At 37.3% G+C, this 24,651-nt stretch overlaps 1 protein-coding gene and 1 long non-coding RNA gene across 4 annotated transcripts in view; one reads left to right on the top strand and one right to left on the bottom strand.

The window, feature by feature from the left end:
- Positions 1-24,651, top strand: part of gnal (guanine nucleotide binding protein (G protein), alpha activating activity polypeptide, olfactory type) — a 188,523-nt gene that overhangs the window by 2,032 nt on the left and 161,840 nt on the right. The window lies entirely within an intron of this gene.
- Positions 11,158-12,352, bottom strand: LOC120475810 (uncharacterized). 2 transcript variants are annotated; one of them, XR_016149351.1, is made up of 3 exons: positions 12,239-12,352; positions 12,091-12,174; positions 11,158-11,262 (listed from the first exon to the last, which is right to left on the bottom strand). It is a non-coding gene; the product is annotated as an uncharacterized LOC120475810 (long non-coding RNA). The 2 variants fall into 2 exon arrangements; XR_005622021.2 differs by having other exon boundaries at positions 12,091-12,159; positions 12,239-12,344.

The raw sequence follows: 24,651 nt of genomic DNA, 5'->3' as shown, positions 1-24,651 counted from the left end.
AAATATATTTGAATTTACATTCTTCTTTTTAAACATATGAACATATTAATAAAATTGTAAATTTATTTTAGATAAACATATAAAATTAATCATAAAAAAATCCGTCTCACAAGACCGAAGCAAGACACACACAACTTGACGCAAGTGACGCAATCCATAGCAACGCGTTATAGCAACACCTCAGACTGACAGAAACGTAAAAATAAACGTGAATTTAGGCCACTTTAGTTACAGCATTATGGATCGTTTTTTGAAAAGAAAATCCCCACAAGAGCCGGGGATTTTTATTTTATTTTATCTGCATCCTGCACTTCATTTGAGTTCTCCTGGTCTGGATTTGTTATTGGGTTCTTGTATTGGGCGGTCCACCTCTTACGGTTTTATGGCATTTGTGTCTCTGATTAATTATTTTGTGAATTACTTTGCAAACCTGTGTTTTTAAAGGTGCTATAAAGTTTTTATTATTATTGTTATTTACAGTTCATATTATGCTCTGTTCATTACTGTTCTGTCTAACTAAACAAGACATTTGCATTTAAATTTGGGTTATGCAGTGTTTTTAAATTATATTTTAAACTGGGGTGCCTTGAGATTTTATGCACTTTTGAAAGGTGCCCTGACTGAAAAAAGTTTGAGAAAGGCTGGTTTAGATGGTAGTGCTGGGTATTGACTCAAATTTCACAATTCGATTCGATTTCTATTCACAAGCTTGTAAATCGATTCGATTTTGATTCGATTCAATATTGGTTATTTTGGATATCAGGTACAATACATGGCAACTTTTTTCAAGGTAAAAAAAAATCTCTTAACTAACGCTAAATCTCTTAACTAAAACTATGGGAGTCAGCGAGTCTACTAGGCTTCATTAGCCTACTATAATATTGAAGGTAAAAAAGAATGATCTGTATACAAACACTTAAATTATACTTTTATTTATTTTTATAATAATAAAGTTATATGAAATATAAGTCAACACACTTTCAGATTCATGTTTATTTTGTGCTGTTACTGGTATTATTAAGGCAAAGGACAAGATCATGTGATCGGCTGCTTCTCTTGAGCTGAGCTGTGCCAGAGCGATCTCACGCTACAGCGCCAAAACTGTATTTTAAGTTTTTACATTTTGTAAGAAAATGGACGTAATTTGAAATCTGAGACTTTGTTTCATATCACAGTAACAAAGCACAAAGATTATTGTGATTAATTAAATGGGATGCGCTACAATGTTCCATTCATTCATCAACTGAAAACAGGATGACTAGCCTAATCGATTCTTGGGATTTAAGAATTGATATCTGTTCATAAAAATGAGAATCGATTAGAATCGAGAAATTGATGTTTTTAACCCAGCACTCTTAGACGGTAGTTCTTTACAAATGTTTCCTCATAACTGATATGGTGCACCAATTCCCTTTTAAATAGAGTCAATGGTTCAGGCACATACTGCATGATGTATTTACTCTAGTAGCAGAGAAATTCTGCTATAGATTCTTATATGTCCTTGAGAGCTGACATAGATGTTGTCACTCAATTTTATAACTTTGTGGGTCCATTGTTTTGGTATTATAGGGAAGATAACATTATGCTATTTTTTTTCAGTTACATGAATTAAACATACAATTGTTTAATTTTGTGATTTTTGACTAACACTAGTCACAATGTGCACACAAAACACTTGTTAATAAACTATAAAGAAAAGCTTCCTTAATGGCTTAATTATTATGAAATCCATAAAGTAAATTTGTTTGTAGTCACTGACCATGTACACTTCATTCTCGTTCATTTAATAATATTTTATTAACAAAATTCGTGAGGAGCACGTTCAGATAATTAACCCGACTAACATGAGAGGAGCGCATTCAGTTAATCAAATCAATTAACGATAATAGGTATATATATACAGCAGACTTCCCTCTGTTCGTTGACAGTTTATCAGCATCCGTTCACCGCCACCCATCTCTTCATTCTAGTCCTAACTATTCTTATCACAATCGGGGACGCCAAAATTCCCAACTTTGAGCCCTCCCCTCGAACAGTACCCTAAATACACAAAACCCTTACTCAACTTAATTATATGTAATGTAAACTTAACAATGACACTGAAGTGTGTGATGGCCAAGACATTTTTTTTAATGCTTGTTAAATATCCTAAGTCTCCTTACTCCAAAAGTATTTTTTTTCAATAGTTTGACTTTCAACAACTGTCCAATTGAAATACCATATAAATTAATGATCAGCTATAGTAGACATTATATGATGGAATAAAGTATTCAACTTAACAGGTATTAAAGGTTCACCTAAAAATGTAAATTCTGAATTAAATAACCCATACGAGTTTCATTTATCTTTGTAACACAAAAGAAGATATTATTAACAATCTCACCTTTTTTGTTAATCCATTGAAAGTCCACACAGGCAAACCTTTCACACATTAAAAGTACAAAAAGACATTCACATGAGTTTTATCCAATGAGGTTTGTTCTCGTTCGTCAAGCCAGCACGGTTGAGTCTCCAGAAGACTTTTCTTAAACGGCTTGATTCATATGGATTACTTTTACAATGTGTTTTTGTAATTTTTGATGCATGAACATTTTGATTATGTGAACTTTCAATGGATGGACATAGTTGTTAGTTGGATGGATATAGGATCCAAGTGGCTTCATATACAATATTGTACAGCCTCAAATGTCTACTATTTTTCTAAAATGGCTGTTATATAGGAAAAATGTTAGAACACATTTTGACCACACAGCGTGAGAATGATCTATTTAATAATATTGTATAATATTATAATATAATATTTTGTATAATATTTAGAGAACCTAATAATGCATTCAAAGTAAATACAATTTTTGGATGAATGGCCCTAACATTTCCACATTGCCCTTAACATTACAGTGTTACCCAAATTAAAATGGTTTATTTTATTCAGAGGAGTATTATCTACATGTTTTTGTCAGTATCAAACCATGTGGCAAAACATTATATTTTGCTTGTGGTTTGTTCAGGATTGGAGGCCTGGTTATAGAGTCTAACTGTCTCCATGACCTCACTCCTGTTTGCCTCTGGTCTAATGCAACATTTTTCATATTTGTCTCATGAAACCCAAAGCAAATATGTCCTCTAATTTGCAAATGTGTTTATTCAAATGGTTGTGGACTGAGAGATGTGGTGTTAAAATAAATACTCATGAATACATGTTATAATGTTTAAATTATTCATAAACAGATCTTTATTACCTTTATGATATTTATGAAAACATTTACAGAAACTTAAGCATTATTTTAGTGTCTTTCTCTTACAGTTACCCATAAAGGAATGTCAGACACCATGTGTAAAAAAATCAACTTTCCAACATTAGGTCTAGGCAATCAAATAGATATAAGCTATTCACTATGATATTGCCATTGATATTACTTAACACGCTGAAAAGCGATTATGCGTGTTGATACCACGCCAAAAATGGAAATACGAATTGGCATGTCATACATACGCCATTTCATGAGATAAGTCTGTTATATGAGATGTCTTTACCTAGTAAGTAAGTGCATAAAAAAAGAAAAAAGAAAAAATTGGTACTTACTTTGTTCATGTTGCTTTGCAAATCACTTGCAGCTATTGAGGTGGGGTACATGTATGGTTAGGGACAGGTTTGGTTGTATGTTAAGTTTAAGGGAGTGACTGAGAATTCCCTTTCCCATGTCAAAGCATTCTATAATCACTTGTAATCCATTTAATTAGTTGTGAGAGGAATCCATTCTGAGCGATCATGTAGCAAGAGAAAACATAGATGTTCTGACTTTCAAAAAACCCTTGTCACTCCTGGCAAATCCACTCTATGCTCCACTCAGCAAATCTAAAAATGTAAAACAAAAGCATTTCACCTTTGGCTAAGCCCCGCCCCCCTTAGTTACTGTTGCTACATCCGTCAAGCTTCATCTGCGCTCTGCATGGCTTATGCTGTAACAGCTCTTCCTGCTGAAATGTTATCAAACTTTTATAAAACACTAAAAGCAGCCTATAAAGTGTCCGATAGAAGTAGGCAAAATGGGCTGCAATATGCGTTCGAAGGCTATATTCAAGACATACAGCTGAAACGCAAGAAACAACAAGGCATCCAAAATAGAGGCAAAAGCATAATGTTACCGGTCACGATCAAAAAAATGAACCACCGCATTTCCTACTAATCGAGACGGAGGCTGGGACTAACAATATCAGGGAGCAACACTGTTCATGCAAAGCTGGGTAGGTCTCTATTCACTTCTATAATCGTTATTACAAAGCAAACAGACTACACGAGTATAACGTTGTATTTATTAGCAGCGTGTGCTAGCGTGTCAACAACCGGTATGAGAACAGAAATCATAACCTAAAAAATTATAAAACGGTCTAACTAGTATAACTTCAGACTCACAGTAAGGTTAGAAGTAAAAAAAAAAGATGTGCTTGTTGATCTTTGGGGGGTTTAGCTGACTGAGGACATCCACACAGTTTCCAAAGACGACACTTGTCAGGATTTTACTTCGGTTTTAGGAAGGGAAAAAATGGACACCCCCCTCCAACCTCTCAGGAAAACGCGTATCTGTGTTACAATTGCCCGAGGCACAACGTTTAACCTTATTTTGGATAAAACTACGACGGTAATAGCCTGCCGAGACCAAAAATATGAGACGCCTGTGTTGAAAGTCAATGAAGCGCTGTGAAAAAGTGTCCGACCTCTGTGGGAGCTCGTTCTTGGCTGCGCTGTGATTGGTCTAAAATCTACATTCTAGGGCGTGGCTTAGCCAAAGGTGAATTGAAGTCAAACATGAAACAGTGCTGTTATACTCTTAATTTATCATAGTGTACTGCTTCTTGGTCAATCAAATTGGAGGACCAGAACTAATTGATGAAGTGAAAAATGATTATCATTCTTAATTGTCAGTTCTGTGTCCACTCCATTAGTGAAAAAACAGCAAAAAAATATGCTTCAACTGGATGTTCTGCCTTGCATTTTTACTGTAGTTCACTTTTGAATGTTCTGACCAATGGCGTTACCAATGTGGTTACCAATGGCGGTTGAGATCACCATTTTAATAATTTATTCGGAATGATTTAATGATACAAGCAAATACAAACATATACTGTATGTATGGCCCAGTCATATGCTATAACCCGTTTCAAGGCTAAAATAATTTATTATGGAATGGAAAATATTTTGCATGTAAGAAGAGATGTACACAGTCAAAGATTTTAATAGTAAAAGATATTTAAATATTTTTATAGTGAAAGAGCACTATTTAATGCAGAAGGCATGAGTTTCCACTATCACTTGTGAGAAGTTATGGATGATTTCTAAATAGATGCTTCTTTCAGAGCCAAAATAGTTTGTATTTAGTAACTAGTGCTACAGGGGAGATGGCATTAGTGTGCACAGCCACGTGTGTGTGTGTGTGTGCTGCTGTTACCTAATTAAAATCTCTTTCTATTGGGTCGCAGAGAGCGGTCGGGCTGTCATGAGTTTTATAAGGCTGATTTGATCAGAGTTCAAAGTGGCAGCCAGCTGACAGAGGACACACACACACACACACACACACACACACACACACACACACACACACACACACACACACACACAGAGTTCTCTTTAACATTATTGGACTCTTTTTCTTGGCTGTTTCGTGCAAGATGATGCTGATTATGTCATTAGTACAGATGTTAAACAGCAGTTCATAAGGGCTGTAAACATTGGGCCTGATTCTTGAAACGTTTGTAAATATATGAGTAAATTTGGAGTAAATCTCAAGAACTCTCTTCCGGATTCACAGATGCTTCATAAACACCAGATTTGATGGTTAAATGTGTGAATATATATATATATATATATATATATATATATATATATTTGCACGTGCATTCATAATTAGCATGATCCCTGTCTATGGATTACAAATACGTAAATTATCCAGGAACGCTGTGAAAACTTCTGGTCTCCCTTCTCAGGTTTGGCTCCAGTATAGCATAAATGCAAATTAGACTAATTGGCCATTTGCTTCACAAAAAATATTCAATTAAAGTGTGTCTACCTAAGCGTTTTAGCCAGCTGAAAGCGGCCAGCTGGGGGCACTTGGCAGTACTGGAGGCACAGCATTTTTTTTTTTTAGCTAAATCTTTGATTACTGACAACTAATTTGATTACTAATGATTACTGACATTGATTGTGGCTGATGGCCGATATAAAATTTATATATATTTATAATTTATATTTGTTTTATTATTCAATAATTTGGAAATAAAATATTTTGAAAATGAATACAAAAACAAATCTGTAAAAAAACAGACTTGAAATCTTTGGTTTCAGCTTTTTTATTCTGAAAACCTTTTACAGTATTTTTCACAAATAAAGAAATTGTTAAAATAATATAGCCTATGAATAAAAGGATGTAAACACTGCAACCAACAGGGCATTTTGGGAAACTGATTTTCAAATAAAGACAAGTAACACTAATTTTAAAAACTAATGAAGTACAAACTGACACTGGCGTTATCAGCACCATACGAACCATCGGCCAAACAGAAAAAAAGTTTGGGTATTTAAAAAAAAGCCAAATAAATGCTGGTCAGCAATCTCAATAGTTTCAAATTACCTCGCTATATGGGAAAACAAACTCGTGAAATATCACTGTTATCGGTTTGCCATTTATAGAACACAAAACGAAAATTGAAAATGAAGAACATTTTGAAAATACAAACACTTTCATGAATCTGGTTTACGGAACAAAGCGGCTTTATGAACAATTTACATTAAAAATCATTCTGCTTGTGTTTCATGGATGAGGCCCATTGTGTGTTATTAAAGAGAAAGACAGTTCTACTCTTAAAAGTCTATAACCTGTTTGAGCTGTAAATTAAAGTTTTTTGGAGGTGTGTTTATGAGTTGATATGATGGGGTTTGTGCATGTGTTTTGGTTGCAGTGCTGTCTCCATTAATTAGGTTTTTTATGTAATGTTATATTGATTTTTTTTTTTTTTTTTGTAAACATGCTGGTCAAGCGCTGGGCAGATAAGAGCAGTGGGGGGTTGGCCATCCTTCTGAACCAAAGCATGTGTCTGCCTGAAGAGAAAATGCTCAGTGAGGGCGGGATGAAATATAGGGAAAGAACTTTAACATCATAAATCATCTTAAGCTAAAAGAGAGGCAGTGAATTGTGTTTGTGACATTTTCATACTGTCATACATTCTGAAACAGTAAAAACTGGACAGAAGGAACATGACAGAGATGAATTACTTAATAGTGACAGATTGTTTTGTATTGTGGAATATAAATAACTGGTTCTTAAAAAATGTATGTAAATCTAGAGGAGTCTTGTTTTTTGCATGTTGTGTGTTCGCAAAGAATTTAAAGGGATAGTTCACCCAAAAATGAAAATTGTGTCATCATTGACACCCTCAAGTTGTTCCAAACCTGAATGAATTTCTTTCTTCTGCTGAACACAAAAGAAGATATTTTGAAGAATGTACAATTTTTTTATTATTATTATTTTTATATATAAACCAAACAGTTGATGGGCCCCATTGACTTCTTTTGGAAGTCAAAGAAGATATTTTGAAGATTTGTATTAAAACAAAATTTAAGGTTGATCCATATTCTTCAAATTATATTGTTATTTGTTGAGCAGAATGAAATTAGGGAGTGTTTAAAGATATTGTCTAGCTTGTTCGAGAGAAGGTTTTGTTGGGCAAACAGTTTGTAAAACAACTGGAAGTGTTCAGTAAGAGTACCGTTGATTAGCGGAGCTTGCCAATAAGAAACGGTATTTAATGAATAATACAGTTAAGACTATGTTTAATACAGAATGTTTTTATTCAATTTAATAGTAATATATCCTGCTTGAATACTACTGTTAAAAAGACTTGCTTGCCGTTGCTGAAAACCTTACATTGTCATTTGTATTTTTTATTTATTGTATTCTATTGTGAGATATAACCAATTTTTATGCGACAATGAGTAATTTTATTTCACAATAACGATATATATATATATATATATATATATATATTCAGTCACATAGAATGTGGTTAAAGCTACAAAAGTGATTCAGTTAAAATTTTAAAGTAATTTTTAAACTGCTGCATTTTGATTTTGTTGTCTGATCAACATTAACGGCAAATACAGGTGTATTAGTCTGCTATCACTTTAATATCTAATGTGTGAATCCAATATATTGACACATCAGCAGAGCAGATTTGAGTGTAAAAGTGCAGCAACAAGCTTGTTCTGATGATATTACTCTGTTTTAATTAAATATCAAAATAATATGGTAAATGCATTGCATTTATAGCGCTTTCACAGACCCAATGACAACCAAAGCGCTTTACATTTTGCCTCATTCACCCATTCACTCACTCATTCATACACCAATGGTGGTGTCAGCCATGGAAGGCACGATCCAGCTCGTCGGGAGCAGCTGGGGTTAGGTGTCTTGCTCATGGACACCTCGACACTTCAACCAATCCCCTTCTGGCTATGAAGATTTTAGGTAGGGCTGTAACGATTTTGGCTAAAATCATAATCATGATTAATCGAACAAGTCACCTTGATTACGATTATTGAACGATTATTTTAATTTTTTTGCTTTCTCATATGTCACTGGCAAGGCTTATTCTGTAAATATGCATGTATTTTTTTTCTAATGAAAGAGTGCATAATGTTTGAGATTCTAAACTAAGGAAACACACAGATAACTTTTAATGCTTATTAAATATTTTAAAATATTTAAAAAAAATGTAGAAAATAGTTATTTTTGTAAATAAAATAAATTATTGTAAATATTGCCATCTAAAAGGTAAAATACAACTTGTATAAAACTAAAAACCTAATCCTTTTCATATTGTATAGCATCTGTAAAACGCTTGTGTTATCGAAAGCTGCTTTGTGGAGTGGAGGCACTTGTTGCTGGGCGTTTGTCAGTGTCTCTTTTTTTCCCCGTGTTTCTTTGGTACAAGCAGCTCCTGTTGCTGAGTTGACTTAGTATTCTAGGAATCAGAGTGCATTCACACACAACCCGCAAAGACACGTGACATCTCAGCAGCGTCTATAGTTTCAGCAGCGTCTCAGCAGCGTCTATAGTTTGCTTATGAGTTGCGATTTCTTTTTCGTAAAACCACTCTTGTGCATTTGTTTTTCTCTGATTCGATCATAAATTAGCGCATTACGTACCGTTTCACGCTGGTGAATGATCCCAGCTTAAACGGCATCATTAGGCTGCAAGTGCAACGCGACATTGATTAGGCTACGGCTTTTGTTCAGTCACGGCGCGCGCTCCGTGACTGAACCATGGACTGAACACAGCAATTGTTACTCTGTCCCCAACCTGGCGGCACCAATATGGAATTAATATTGAGCCAATAAAAATGAACGTAACTTTTCAAGAAACGAATGAAAATATAAATTGAAACTGAATAAAATATCTTTGAAACTGAAAAAGAATGAACCGCAAGCAATTTTTTTGACTTTGTTTTTAATACACTACATGTTTTGCTAACTATTCCTCATATTTCGTTTACTGATCTACACTTACAAATGCGCTTCCAGAGTTTTCATTTACGCTTCTGAAGTTTTCGTTTACACTCCCTGAGTTTGCGTTCGCTGTTCTGACACAAATCTCTCGTGGGGGCGGGGCTAGTAGCAGTGTATTCTCATTGGCTACTGAGTTTTTGATTGACAGCTTCTTGACCTGGAAGTGAAGACGTCAGAGTTGTGTTTACACGTGTGGATGTGAGCGTCTGTAAGCGCAGCTTTCTATTTAATTTTAGTGATATTAAGTTACGTTTGTTTTTTAATTGTATCTGTATTTACCTTCTGCTGCGATTACTTTGTCAACAAAAGCTTTTAGGTTCACAAGAGATCAGTCTATTCAGCTGTAATTGTACATCAAAGTAGGCCCACTGTATATGACTACTTAAAATATTGTGTCCAATGTTTTAGGAGAATATTTGTTTATTCTTGATGATTCGTTTGCATGTTAGGCTCTGAATAGGTTGTGCTATTACAAGAGAATAGCCTACTAGTATACGTGTGTGATATATTCAGCAGTCAAGAAAGTTTCACTTCAACCAGGTAATCAAGGTTGGCAACCATGGCCATCAAATTTCTCATTGTTACCATATGCATTTACACCATCAAATGATCATGTATGATCACTTAAATAAGAGGAATTTAAACTATATGAAAATTACAATCGTGAGTTGCTGTCAGATGATACAGACCTCAAAGGGCATTTCATTACATATTTCACATAAAGAATATTTTTGTTGGTATTTTTTTAATCATGCTGATCATTTTATTTATTTCATTTTGTTAATATTATTTTCTCACATTTAAAATGGTAAATATATTTGAACAATCATCAACAGGTTCAATTATGACTTATAAAATCAGTTAAATGAATTTAAATAAAAAATTTAAATAAATGTATTCATTCTTTATTGTCACTACAGCATATACACAAGTATCAAAGTGAAAGTCTTGGATGCAGTTATGACAGGAAAGACCAGAATCCACAAAACATTAACTGCATACTATACATGTAATGCACAGCATTCTCATAATATAGATAATAAAATGTATAATCACAAAGATTTTTAATGAAATAATACATCTCTGTGAATCCACATAACACAAGTGGATTGTACCAATGTATGGCAGTTGGTCGGAAGTTATTTTTAATAGTTAAAACAGTTTACATTATTAGTATTTTTTTTTTATCCTATTGTTTCACTTCAGAAGGTATTGATTCATCCACTGAGGTCACATGCACATCACGGTCACTGTGTGTGGTTTTTAAAGCATCTTTAGGACTTGCAGAGATGGATTACTTTCCTTAAAATCTTAATTCGTATTTATCTGTAGAAAGAAAGTAAAATGCATCTGGGACAGCATGAGGGTGAGTAAAATAAGTGAGAATTTTATTTTTGGATGAACTATTCCATTCATATGCTGTTGATATGCTAATCCATGATCAGCAGAGACTAATAAGAATAAACTGCAACCTCTTGTGTACTGTGATTGTTTTAATCTAGAGCTCCAAAGAAATTAAAATATTTGCTATTTTATCATATTAAAATAAAATACAACAGGTGTCTGAAGATAAGGATCCCAGTCATGGTGATGTCTAAACAAAGTAACATTATTGTCTGATGGAGACAGCTGATCTCTGGTATTATCACTCCATCTTCTGTGTCAGCATCAGAATTTTGTTTGTGGAAAAGTTGCTCAAATCCCTGGAAAATGAGAAAGGAAATATATTATAATCTAACAATACAAACTGCTTTGAACTCCCACATGCAGTAACCATTTGCAGACTTAAAATAATTATTTCAAACAAATTATATAAATGTTTTAAGAGATTTTACAGTACTAAATGTTTACCTGACTCACACACCATTTATCATCTGTAATACTATTGTGTAACCAGTAGAAGGCTCTATAGCCCAATAAACATTTATCCATGGCTGTGTAGCGTCTACTCCCTAGTTGCTGGATTTTTTCAGTCATAATTACTTGCATGTATTAGGTTTTGAATTTGGATATATATATATATATATATATATATATATATAAATTATTAAAGACTATTAAAAATTCAACATTTTTCTCCAAAATGTTGTTTTTTTTAACATAATTATTACTCAAATATGGATACAGAAAAAGCATTTTGTTGCCTTTTGCAGAATAAATATTGCGCCCAGGGTTATACTTCAAAACAAATGAGTGTTTACATATTATGAATGGAGACGTGGAAAATGGTCAAGTACTCTCTCTTCTTTTAAAAACTCTGCATCACAAATTAATCAGCAATTGGCTTTACATTGCCAAAGTTGAATCGGGCAGTGATTGACAGGGCTCTGGTCCAAAGGCATTGGTCATTGTCTGATACAGTACATTTTGTACTGTAGGCTACAGTACAGATACTGTACAGTACTCTAGCACAATGTTGTTTGGGGTGGCAGAGGGGAAATATGATCTAATTGAAGCAAATATGATCTAATCGAAGACTGTAACCGTATGTAACGTTAACAAGACATGTAATGATTGGGCTAACAACTTACCAATTAAATCAAGACAACACTGCTGTATAATGTTATGGGCTCTCACTGAGCTCTAATATGCCTCTCCACCTGAAAAAGCAAGAACTGTATTATAATTAGTATTAGTTTAGTATTAATCAATAAAAAAAATAAAAACAATCAAACTTACCACGAGTAGCCTATGCTATCCAGTATTCTGATATCGACGATGACAAATTATATAATTTCTCTGTACTACTCCTTCTATAAGAAATCATATCAACAATATAGTGTAGCAGTAAATAAATATAGAAATAAACTTAATATCACCTAAATGAAATAGAAAGCTACGCTTACAGACGCTCACATCCAAACGTGTAAACACAACACTCACTGACGTCTTCACTTCCAGGTCAAGAAGCTGTCAATCAAAAACTCAGTAGCCAATGAGAATACACTGCTACTAGCCCCGCCCCCACGAGAGATTTGTGTCAGAACAGCGAACGCAAACTCAGGGAGTGTAAACGAAAACTTCAGAAGCGTAAATGAAAACTCTGGAAGCGCATTTGTAAGTGTAGATCAGTAAACGAAATATGAGGAATAGTTAGCAAAACATGTAGTGTATTAAAAACAAAGTCAAAAAAATTGCTTGCGGTTCATTCTTTTTCAGTTTCAAAGATATTTTATTCAGTTTCAATTTATATTTTCATTCGTTTCTTGAAAAGTTACGTTCATTTTTATTGGCTCAAAATTAATTCGATACACCAATCCCGGGCCGTGTTTGCGTTCACACAGGTGTTTGTTCTGGCAATTTCCCGGGATCAACGGGCTGTGTGAAAGGGGCTCATGTTGTTTCAATGTCGCAGACTGGACGAGGTGGAGTGACGTGACTACTATGTTTTAAGGGGAAAGTATGTCAACACACAGTGGGCGTATATATTAATAGTATTCAAAACCCAAAATAACCGACATGGTAAAATCACGTCGGTTATAGGCTCTGAATTTTGGTTTCGATTATTTTTCGGTTAATCGTCCAGCCCTAATTTTAGGCCATTACTTATTGGCTGCTTGATAAAATAAATCCTCTGAGGGAGAGAGAGAGGTCTGCCTGACAACAGGGCCTTTTGTGTCTGTGTGAAAGTGACAGTTGGGATTGGAAAGTTCCACAATGCTAAGTCAATGGGATTTTTTTGGCCGCTTTTTCTTCCGCTGTGCAAACATCATACACCCGATCTCTTAGAAAAGTCATAGCACACCATTCCCGAACAAGCCGCACATTTTGACACCTCTTTCATGGGTCTGTGACAAAAGCTGCAGGAGGAGTAGCGCACTGAAATTTTGTGTGGAAGAATAATAAGTATGCAAGAGAACACTAGTGTTGCTTTGCCTTTGGCAAGCACCACTAATTACAAAATATTAGTGCATATTTAGTTACTTTTACAGCTTGATAATCAGAAGAATCCTCTACACTAAGGGAAGAATACGCTTCTTGAGCTCTGCCCGTAAATACAGACTGCAACATAAGTGTTCGCTCTTCATCTGGCCAACGTTGTGCATCTGCAACACGTTCAAACAATAAAAAGAAATGCTCAACCTCTTTCTCATCAAATTTAGGAATCAATCTCATGTTTCTTACCATATCAAACTTGCATGAACTTGAATCACTTACTGCTTCTCCAGTAAGAGAAAGTTTACCATCTGTTATTAAATCCAAACGATACCGTTCAAGTTCCAGTTGTTGTTGCTGCAATTGGATTTTAGAGATTTCTATGTGATTTTGTGCTTATAAATGTTTTTCTTTAATCTCTGCTTGAATTAACAATAATTGCTTTTGTTGTTCAAAAATCAAATGAAACTGTGTTGACGACGCATGTACAAAAGTTAATGTGTCTTCTGAAGATTGAGTCTCTAAAATGCCACGTTCAACTAACTCTGTTATACACTATAAACCAGTGTTTGCAATAGCAACCAATTAACGATTCACTACTACAAACACGGACGTGTTCCCGAGACAAATGCTCTAACTGCTTTCACCGTACAAAAATAACAAACTAAAATAAAAAAAAGATCGGAATATCCTGTCAAGGATATCCCGCTAAACCTACGTAGGGAAAAAGCCTAAGCCAAAACACTTTCTTCAAACTTAGTAGCCAATAGTTACCAAATGAAACTCCCGTAACCTGCCAGAACAACCAAACCAACCACTAACACCCTCCACAAATTTTACTTCTAACGAATTAATTTATTAAAACAAATAATAAACCTCAATTTACCACATTAACAAGAACCCAATAAACGAATGAATTTCTCTTACCAAAACAAATTTGTCCAAATCAAAAAAAATCAGCTTAAACAATGGACAAACCTCCATATTTATCATACGAACGAAACTTTATCAAATAACAAATGGCTGGACCTGGACGACACAAACTACGAACGAAACTTTATCAAATTTGGCTGGACGAGCCCCCATATTTGTCACGACCGGCTCAAAGCCGTGACAAATAAGTGGAGGACATTTGACAGTGCATTTATTAACATAAATAGAAAAATAAACAGAACAGGAAAACAATTTCAACACTAATACCATTTCTGTCTAACAAACGATGTTAAAATGTAAGACAGAACTAAGATCAAATCATAGCAAAGGAAAACAAAACAAACCCAACACAAAAAGCACTGGGAGCTTCAACTCTCACAAGACTGGCAGCTCAGCAGATCTCGAAAGCTCTCCCTAACATTCTCAAAGCCTAAGCTTATATACAGGTGTAGATCACTCGCTAATCCTGCACAGGTGTACAATGTTCTCTTGATGAGTCTCCCAGCCACGCCCACCGGTCGACCACAGTGGAAACAACCGGAGACCTGTCACAATATATATATATATATATATATATATATATATATATATATATATATATATATATATATATATATATATATATATATACATACAAAATAATTATACACAGTGGACCCCCATTTATAATGTAAACACAAACTTTTATTTTGGATGCGATTAATTGCGATTAATCGTTTGACAGCCCTAATTATTATTATTAATATTATTATTATTCCTCCGTAAAACTGAGATCGGCCAGACCAAACCCTAAGGCCTAGAGACTTGAAACCTGGCCAGGTGGTAGGTCTGAATTTGGAAAATTATAGATTTATATAATTTGCGTATTCTCCATCATGGATATTTTATGCTTTCAAGCCTACATTTCGGTTTGGCCTAGAGCCCTACAGCATAGTTGGAATGTAGGTCTTAAATGCTTGAACCCCGTAATTGCTGCTGGCAGTTATATTCTGTTACTGTTATCGAGAAAAAATGTGAAATGTGAAATTAAATGAGTTACTTATGAAAATGCTAATGATTACAATTGGGGTTACACAATATGTTGAATGATATTAATTTGTTGCTTTGCCTGTTTTTGATGTGCATGATGCCTCCTGTCATCTGGCCGTTAATTGAAGCGATGCTATTCTGATGCTCATTACTGACGCTCCCTAAACGCAATTACACAGTTTGTGTAGTGTACCAAATCCCCAGGGGGCACCATTTTCGTTGCTCAAAAAAGCCCTTTTATTCTATATTAATATTAACATATATATACACAAAAGGCATTTATGGTAAACACAGTAAGCACATGCCATTCATTCCTGCATGTGCGCCCCGCCCCACCTCATGTTTGCTGCTGGTTGACAGGTTGTGAGAACTATGCCGAGCAAAAAAAACAGGTAGCCTATTTATGTTCACAAACATGTGAAAGTTTTGGCTATTGAAGTTAATGGGTGGAATTAATTATACGTGTTTAACGCCGCATTAATAATTTGACCACCAGCAACTTTGTTTGCTTAATTTGATACTAATGCAATTTATGTCACATAATTTCAATTATTTTAATGTGTGTTTTTAGCTATGGTAAGATATCTGATTCGGGCTGTCAGTACCAGAAGAGGAGAATTCCACGGCCGAGAATCCATTAACCACATTATTATTGTCTACGGCTGCAAGATTTATTAAAACCATTTAAAAAATCATAATACAGCATAGCATCATACTATCACAGGATAATTTAAAATATGCAAGTTGTTGTTCATCGTGATTTCAAAATAAAAGTTTAAACCCTCGGTCCGAGCTTGCATGTTTTGAATATTTATGTCCACATGTTCTTGTTGAAGAAATTACAGTGGCTGTAGCATGTCTATTGTAAAGTAGGCCAAATATTATTATTTTTTAATTAATATTAAATATCAAACATTTTAAAACATTTTTAATTAAATGCTGTATAATTCGTAATGCTTGTTTGGCCAAAACCAAGGATTTGATCATGCGTAACGACAACAATTTTGTCACGACCCTTTGCAGACTTTTATTATATTACATAATTTATACTACGTACATTAGATTATGTATTTTAACAGTGTTGTTCATTAAACCATAAAATGACTTGCTTTTGGTACTTTCTTTGAACTAATTATTATAGCTTAATTGTTATATGCACAACAATATAAATCTGCTTAGGGCACCCATTTGTCCAGCAGCAGCCCTGTTGATGCTTTTGATTGGTTCTCTTGTTTGAATTTGCAGTGCAAAACGTCTGCCAATTACATCAATCCACTTGCCTGGCTAACGTCAGACCCAAGTCTCATTGAGACTTGGGTCTGGGAACCACTTGTTAATTTTCTCGTATTTGAATTCTCATATTTGGTTTTCGAATGCCCAGAGCCATTTATTGGGTGCTAAGAATGTCTATCAAATGTGCCTGTACATAGCTCATAGCCGATCGTTTCAATTGACCCTTTGCTAAGCCCCGCCCTCCCTAGTTACTGTTGCTACGCCTGTCAAGCTTTCGCGTCTGGCACATCTATTATAGTGTGGATGCACCGATGTCAGACATTCCCAATGAGATAATTAGTCATTTTCGACGAACAAGTGAAATATCTGAGAGAGCAAGATAAAAGGGACTGCAGTTTTCCATTCGAGCGATATATTCACAACATAATATGCAACCGATTAGAGAATAATTTCTTAAAAATTGAAGCTAAAGCCTAACGTTAGTCCCAGCGCAAGCAGCAGTGCCTCATATGCTGACCATTCAAATGGGAAACACAAAAATTGAGGAACAGCTATGCTTGTGCACACCAGGGTATGTAAATAATCCTAATAATTATAAATCAAACAACTTATCCATAAATCTTGTGGAATAACACTAATACCAGGAGAGCCACGATCGAATTGGGTTAATGTTAGTCTGGGGTAGTAGGACGTTGATTAACAAAATCCTGAAATATATTTTAAAGTATGTCAGTCTTTAATCGTCTTATTTTAGGTTATATCATTGTGATCAAAGGGCCGTCAATATTTCCAAGCAATAGGTGTTTTTGTTAATCATGTCGACATTTACCGGTAGTTGGGAATGGGTCTCCCAGACTCATTGATAACGCCCATCATTTCTCCCCTTGGCTTTTAGATTTTCTGGAAGTACAACAATTCCTCACCCCCGTCCAATCTTTTAGGATACCGGTATCAGATTTGCACAGTCCATACGCACAATGCTTCAGCATGTTTCCCGCGCTCGAAAGCTTGCCAGACCTCCCGCGTGTAGTTACGGCTGCTAAGACACGATTGGCCAGTGGCGGTTTTCGGGCGTGGCTTAGCGAAGGGTCAATTATACCAGATGACGTATGTAGAGTTTATTCAGTTTGGGTGAAAGTTGTGTATTATATTAAAACAAACTTAAGTAAACTATCCATAAAATATTATATATAAACGTTATTTTAGTTTATGTAACACACCGACAGTAGGCTAGCACAACCCGAGTGTGTGGTTTATTTGTGTGTTTTGTTTTTTATTCGCTGAGTTTGCAGTCTTGTAAACATATCGAAAATAAACGTATCAAAAGTGTTACTGAAACTAATAGATTGGAGCCATTTTCTGAGTTGTTTTGTTGATTAACATTTATGCGAATGTTGTACACCTCCCCATAACAAACTTTCAAGAGTATCAATGTTATAAATGACCAACTTATAAAAACAAATGTATAGTTGTCTTTGTAAACAATTGCTCGCTAATGTAGCTTTGGAGCCGCTGCTGTGACACTATACAAAAGCTTCCAGTGTGAGACGGTCTGTCGCACTCCTGCAGCTGCAGTGAAGAAAGTGCATTGAAAGGTAACTTCACGTCGGCTGCCATGTTGGATCCATAGGTATAAACAAACCGCTTCAGTGTGTCGCATAGACGTTGTCATCGTCTTGCTGCTCCCTCCCCGTTCTGTGATTGGTTCCCTAGATGAGGTGAAAATCTGGTTCATGGAATCCAGACTGCCTAGCAGCATGAATAAAAACATACTGCGGCAAGGCAGCATGGGGAAACACAGGCTATTAATCCATGTTGCCACTGAAAGCTTTAGGCTGCAACCTGTCTGATAAAAATGTGTCCCAGTGCGGGAAATGTAAAAATCATTTCATCCAGAAATCTGTATTTAACCTCAGAACTATGGGAGTAAAATAATGCCAAATAATCTCCATCTTCTGTTAGTCAACCTCACCAGCAGGAGGTGCAAGCGCGTGTTTTTGAAGAAGACCAGAGCATCAGTAAGAGCAAGCCATTTATTCATAAAAACTAATTTACGGCAATTGGACATGCATTACGTTTTTGTGATGATTATCTGGGTCAGTATATGCAGAAAAGATTGTTCCCTTTCGTAGTCACTCCGAGTTACGTTGGATAACGGAGAATGGGGGTTTCGCCTAGAAAGCCAATCCTCTTCGAGTATTAAAAAACGAGCCAATGGCAAAGAAATGCCATGGGTCTGCGGAATTTGCATAGCGTATCTCTGCCTCATCCAGTGAGTATAAAAGGAGGAAGCGGACGCAACCGCAGTATGTCTTCGCTGAGGAGCTGAGACTGAACTCAGGCGTCTACCCAGCGGTACAGCGGAAGTGGCAGGGAGACGTAACGTCTCCGTTCCCTACTCGGGGAACGAGGGTTACATACGTAACCGAGACGTTGCCTTTCCTAGTTACTCTGAGTTACGTCGGATGACGGAGAATGGGGGTCCCCCGTGTAATCACGCCACCTTCACAGCTGTCTTCCAGTGCCTTGCGAAAGTCTGATCCCCTGTCGTAAAAACTAGCATGGACGAGGAGTCCTACTTAGCACAGGAATACCAAGGTACACTGGGGAGCAAATCTCAAAGGAAATATGCCACAGCCTGCAGCTCTGCAGATGTCTGCTAGCGAGGCGCCATGCGCTAGAGCCCAAGAGGAAGCCACACTCTGGTGGAGTGGGCTGTCACACCAAGGGGGCACGGTCGACCTTGCTGCTGGTAAGCCAAAGCAATGGTGTCCACTATCCAGTGAGACAACCTCTGCTTTGAGAGAGCCCTTCCCTTTTGGCTCCCACCATAACAGACAAAGAGCTGGTCTGAGGTCCTGAAACACTGTGTTCTGTCTATGTAAGCACGGAGGGTGCGTACTTGACAGATCAGTGCCAAGGGTGGGTCTGCCTCCTCCAGGGGCAGCGCTTGCAGGTTCACCACCTGATCCCGGTTTTCTAGGCAGTGGTAGGAACCTTGGGCACATATTCAGGCCGGGTTCTCAGGATCATGTGAGAATAAGCCGGCCCTAATTCCAGGCACACTTCGTCAATGGAAAATGCGTGCAGGTCCCCTACCCTCTTTGATGGAGGCCAGTGCAACCAGGAGCGCTGTCTTCATTGACAGGAATTTAATCTCGACTGATTGCAGAGGCTCAAAGGGGAGATCTCTGCAGGGCATTTAAGACCACTGAGAGGTCCCAAGAGGGTATGAGAGGAGGGTGAGGAGGATTTAGTCTCCTCGCTCCTCTCAGGAACCTAACGATCAGGTCGTGCCCTCCCAGGGACTTACCTTTAACTGCTTTGTGACATGTGGCAATGGCAGCCACATACACCTTCAGGGTGGAGTTAGACAGCCTTCGCTCCAACCCATCTTGCAGGAGGAAAACATGACACTGATCGAGCATCTCCGGGGGTCTTCTCGGCGAGAAGAGCACCAGTTGATGAAGAGGTTCCACTTCAACGTGTAGATGTGTCTAATGGACGACGCTCTAGCGGAAGTGATAGTAGCCTCCACCACAGGTGGGAGGGTACTCAAACCTGCCTTGTCCCAACAGGAGCCACACGTGGAGTCTCCAAAGATCGGGACGAGGGTGCCATAGGGTGCCCCGTTTCTGAGAAAGGAGGTCCTTCCTCAGAGGAATTGGCCAAGGAGGTGCTGTCGCGAGGAGTAACAGTTCGGAGAACCAGGTCTTGGTGGGCCAGTATGGGGCGACCAAAATTACCTGCTCCTCGTCCTCCTTGATCTTGCAAAGAGTCCGTGCGAGAAGGCTCACTGGGGGAAACGCATATTTGCGTAGGCCCCACGGCCAGCTGTGCACCAGTGCATCTGTGCCGAGCGTGCCCTCGGTCAGAGAGTAATACAGGGCGCAATGGGATGAGTCGTGGGAGGCAAACAGATCTATCTGTGCGTCCCCGAACTGGTCCCATATCAGCTGGACCGACTGGGGATGGAGTTGCCATTCGCCCAGAGACTGGACGGATCCGAGAATGCTCGTTGGCTGCAAAGTTCCGCTCTCCCGGAATGTGGATAGCACGAAGGGACCTCAGGTGCTTCTGACTCCATAAGAGGAGGTGGCGTGCAAGTTGCAACATCTGACGAGAGCGTAGACCACCCTGGCGGTTGATGTACGCTACTGTCGCGGTATTGTCTGAATGGACTAGTACGTGTTGACCCCTGAGCAGCGGATGGAAGCGGTGCAGGGCAAGGCGTACTGCCAGCAACTCGAGGCAATTGACATGGATGAGGCGCTGGGATCCTGTCCAGGTCCAGAATCGGTCGTAACCCACCGGTTTTCTTGGGGACAATGAAGTAGGGGCTGTAGAACCCTGACCTCATCTCGCCTGGAGGGACAGTCTCGATTGCACCCTTCGCCAGCAGGGTGGCAACCTCCGCTCTCATGATAGGGGCATTGCCACAGACCATCGTAAAGCGGACTCCCCTGAAGCAGGGAGGAGACCGTGCGAACTGAATCGCATAGCCGAGCCTGATAGCTCGGGCGACCCAGCGAAACAGCCTGGGGAGCTCTAACCAAGCCCCCAAAACTGATCCAGTGGAATCATCTGAGCCACAGGCGTCCCCCCGGAGGGGCAGCGGGCGGAGAGACTGGCACAGGCGAGGGTGGCATAGCGTGTGCATGCACAGTTAAAAAAAAGTTTTTTTTTTATTTGAAACATAAGCAAAGAAGATTAGAAAACAGTCACGATATAGAACAAATAAATGGAAAGAAAAAAGACACAAGACAGGGGTACATAACTTATCAGAAAAGATTACATATCAAACGAAAAGATTAAAAGACTTACATATTTCAATTGTTTTTAAAGTTTTCTTGGTACACGAGTTAGAGATAATCCCAAAGCAATGTACTTGCAAGCGACGCGTTTCTAGCGACGTGCACAGTGACGTAACGACGTCGTTCCCTGGGTGCTCTAGTCAGTGGAAAAACAAACAGGTTCTGAACGGGTTCGCAAGTTGAACCAACTCCGAATCAACTTTGAACCAGCACCAGTTCCGAACCAGTTCTTTTTTCGGTGGAAAAGGGGTATAAGATGCGGTCTGAATCCTGACTGGAATTTTTCATAGATATAATTTTCTTGCAAAAAAGAGCACAATTGAGCGGACACAACTTTTTCTAGTATTTTGGACATAGATGGAAGATTTGAAATGGGTCTGTAATTTGCTAAGTTATTTGGATCTAATTTCGGTTTCTTAATGAAAGGTTTTATTACTGCCAGCTTGAATATTTTTGGAACATGACCTAAAGATAAAGACGAGTTAATAATATTGAGGAGAGGCTCTTCCACTACAGGTAACAGTTCTTTCAGTAGTTTAATGGGTATTGGTAATGACTAGTGACTTTTTCTGGTGTTATTAGAGACTTTTGGAGACTCTGACATGAAAGCACATATTGTTCTTACTCTTCTCAACGAGCACCGGGTGCTGCCGTGGGTCCCACCCCGTCCCAAATCACTCACAGGTGGCCCAGTCCTCATGTTGCAGCCCCTCCCAGCTATAGTCAGAGCAGTTGATGTTCACTCCTCCGTGTACAGATTGCAAAAGAGCAATTTTAGCGACTTTTTAGCGCTATTTTTAGCGACTTTTCTCGGCTTTCTCTCTGCCGTCACTCACTCTAGCTAACGTTACGTCTACCCTGTTCAGTGAATGGCTGAGAGGAACAGGTCATCTATTGAGCGCACGGCCGCTGACAGACGTGAATGAGCAGTGTTTTTCCACGGACTGATCACTTATCTGCTTTTCTTTAAATAGTAATGTTTTTTTATTGTTTAAATAATTTAGTTTCCTTTCTTTTCTTGTGCTTATGGTATTAGTTTTTTTGTCATTCACTAGGCCTATCAGCTACTAGTTCTTTTGTATGACAAAAATATATAGGAAATGAGAACAGCTTTTTTTTTACATTTGGCTATATTATGTTATAATATTATCTAAAGTATGTGAGCTAAGCATTCATTTATAGAGAAAACACATAGGCAAGCAGAACGCAGGTACGATGATGCTAATTAATGTATGACGTCATCTAGCGACATTTAGCTACTTTTAGGGAAGGCGTTAGCTACTTTCATTTGAAAATAGTTGGTAACACTGGTACACACGAAGAAGAGACATCTGCCTATCATAAACAAAGCTAACAGAGATTGCTGTAACATGCAGATAAAGATGTTTTGAAGACTATAAACATGATTGCAATGATATTTGATTTACCTGTGTTCATCGAGCCATCATTGTGCAAAATACTATAAAATAATATAATTTTTGTCTTATTTTTTTATTATCTGAAGCCAAATCAGATCACAGAAGGTTATTTAAGTAAGTTTGGAGCACAAACATGGTTTTAATCTCATAAATTGTTGTGTATTGATGGTGTGCTAAGCTAACATGCTAGCTTTGATTTTTGATTTGATTTTTTTTCTAAATATAAATGCAAATTGAAATGTTTCTTTTTTTTCAAAAAGGGCAGTTGACACAGTTTCAAATGTGAAGTGAGAACTTTGATCAAATAAATTAGGGATTAAAACTGTGGATAGCTAGTCGTTAGTGATTTAAATGCAGACAAAAGAAAAGCATATTTAGAACCGTAACCAGGCCAGAGAGGTGTGAATGTGTGCAGGGGAGACTGAACACTGAATGGGGCTAGTTTTCACCTCAAAACAATAGACTTGATAGATGCTAGATGATGACAATGAACACCAGTTTGCATTTTAGAGCCTAATCAAGTCATATGACATGATCTTGAAAAACATTTAAATTAAATGTAGAGTTTTAGACTTAGCTTCAAATTTTAAATATAACATGGTCAGACATGTGGCTTTAGCTACAGTGCATTTCTAGATTGATACAATGCCAACTTCAATTTTCTTTTCATGAAGATGTTTCATAAAAATATATTTCTAATAACTTTACAAAACTTTGAAGCCATTTATGTATAGCTTTTTTATTATGACTAATTAATTCTACATTTACAATAAACTGCCAGGTGTCAGCTTTCAAATGAGATCATACTTGTGCTTTTAGTGCAAAGGGTTCATGAACTGTATCTGTTTTAGTTTGGATATGTCATTTCTTTCGATTTTTCAAAACTGGGGTTGCAGCTTAACAGGTTAAACTATCCAACGTTCATGTCCCGAAAATTCTTCAGTTTTCCAGCATTTTTGCATATTTGAACCCTTTCCAGCTGATTTTTTTTTTAGATCCATCTTTTCACACGGAGGACAATTGGTGGACTAAAACAACACTATTAAAAAAAGGTTCAATCAAGGGTTCATGAACTTTTGAACAAATTTTATAAATTCAGCTATTTTTTTGTGTTGTGGACTATATATGTAAACATCTTTTGTGTAAAAAACCTTGTTCAGGACAATAATGAAAAAAACATGCATTTTGTATAATACAAAAATATTTACACTCACCTAAAGATTATTAGGAACACCTGTTCAATTTCTCATCGATTCAATTATCTAATCAACCAATCGCATGGCAGTTTCTTCAATGCATTTAGGGGTATGGTCCTGGTCAAGACAATCTCTTGAGCTGCAAACTGAATGTTAGAATAGGAAAGAAAGGTGATTCAAGCAATTTTGAGCGTGGCATGATTGTTGGTGCCAGACGAGCTGGTCTGAGTATTTCACAATCTGCAATTTTCTTTCACAACCATTTCTAGGGTTTACAAAGAATGGTGTGAAAAGGGAAAAACATCCAGTATGCGGCAGTCCTGTGGGCGAAAATGCCTTGTTGATTCTAGAGGTCGGAGAGAGTGGGCCAACTGATTCTAGCTGTTAGAAGAGCAACTTTGACTGAAATAACCACTCGTTACAACCGAGGTATGCAGCAAAGCATTTGTGAAGCTACAACACGCACAACCTTGAGTTGGATGGGCTACAACAGCAAAAGACCCAATCGGGTACCACTCATCTCCACTACAAATAGGAAAAAGAAGCAACAACTTCCAAGAGCTCACCAAAATTGGACAGTTAAAAACTGTGAA

Source organism: Pimephales promelas, chromosome 22 (assembly GCF_988280905.1).
Source record: "Pimephales promelas chromosome 22, fPimPro1.hap1.1, whole genome shotgun sequence".
In the NCBI taxonomy this organism is placed as follows: Eukaryota; Metazoa; Chordata; class Actinopteri; order Cypriniformes; family Leuciscidae; genus Pimephales; species Pimephales promelas.
This window is presented reverse-complemented; position numbering and strand designations above follow the sequence as displayed.